This window comes from Octopus bimaculoides, chromosome 11 (genome assembly GCF_001194135.2).
Source record: "Octopus bimaculoides isolate UCB-OBI-ISO-001 chromosome 11, ASM119413v2, whole genome shotgun sequence".
Taxonomy (NCBI): Eukaryota; Metazoa; Mollusca; class Cephalopoda; order Octopoda; family Octopodidae; genus Octopus; species Octopus bimaculoides.
Window position 1 is genome coordinate 48,287,360 of NC_068991.1, and position 1,255 is coordinate 48,288,614.

The window sequence follows — 1,255 nt, forward strand, 5'->3', positions numbered from 1 at the left end:
CAAAGTTCTTAACGCAAAGTAAACATCTAAAATCTCAAAGATGTCAAGAATGCTAATATCTCAGAACATTGTCTGAAAAGAACAACCATTGTACACAGAAGGAAAATAAAAAAAAAATTAAAAAAAAGGAATCAGAAAATGCAACCGAGAAGTAGTTTAATGTCTCAGTAACGGTCACACTACATGGAGGTTTTACAATTTACTGTTATTATAGTTATAACAGAGAATAAAGCTACAACGAGGATCTTATTGTAATAAAGTCAGCCATATTGGTGGTGATTGGACGCGATCTGCTCGTTGTTTTTGGTTGTTGGTTTTCTAACGTGTTTTCTTATGTGTTTTGTATTTAATGTTTGCTGTCCAACACTATAGAGAGAAACAGAGACAGACATGCGCATTCCACCTTCTCCATGCAAAAATGACCAAATGCGTACACTGTTTTACAGATATACATTGAGATACAGACACAGTCACACACACTCATACACACACACACACACACACACAAACAAACAGACAAACACACACACAGATAGATGCAAACGCTGATACAGACACACACACACACTCATAGACTACAGAGTGAGAGAGAGAGAGAGAGAGAGAGAGAGAGAGAGAGAGAGAGAAAAGAAGGGAAAGAGAAACGAAGAACCACACACAAAAAGGTATGTATACATACAAAAACACATATAGGTTACATAGATACACACCTCTCATAAAACACTGACAAACATGGACGTATATGCGTATATAAAAAAAACATTAATAAATGCCATCTCTCACAGAAACCTACATCCATATACATTAATAATTCGAACACACAACACAGACACACACACAAACACACACACACACGCATAATGCACACAAATGCCCTGACAAACATACATGCATACTCATATGTAAAAACATACATACTCACGCACGCACACATACATACATACATACATACATACATACATACATACATACATACAGAGATACACTCTCCCGTAGAATCACATATATTCATACTCACACACACAATACACACAGAAAGTAGCACATAAAACTTTATATGCATACACACAAGCACACATACATATAATCGCACACAAACACAGACAAACACACACCACACACACACATACACCGCATAATACACGGACAAACACAAGCGTATATAAATATGTATAAAAATGCATACACACTCGTACACACACATATATATATATATACATGCATACATACACACATTCACATACACGCACTACAT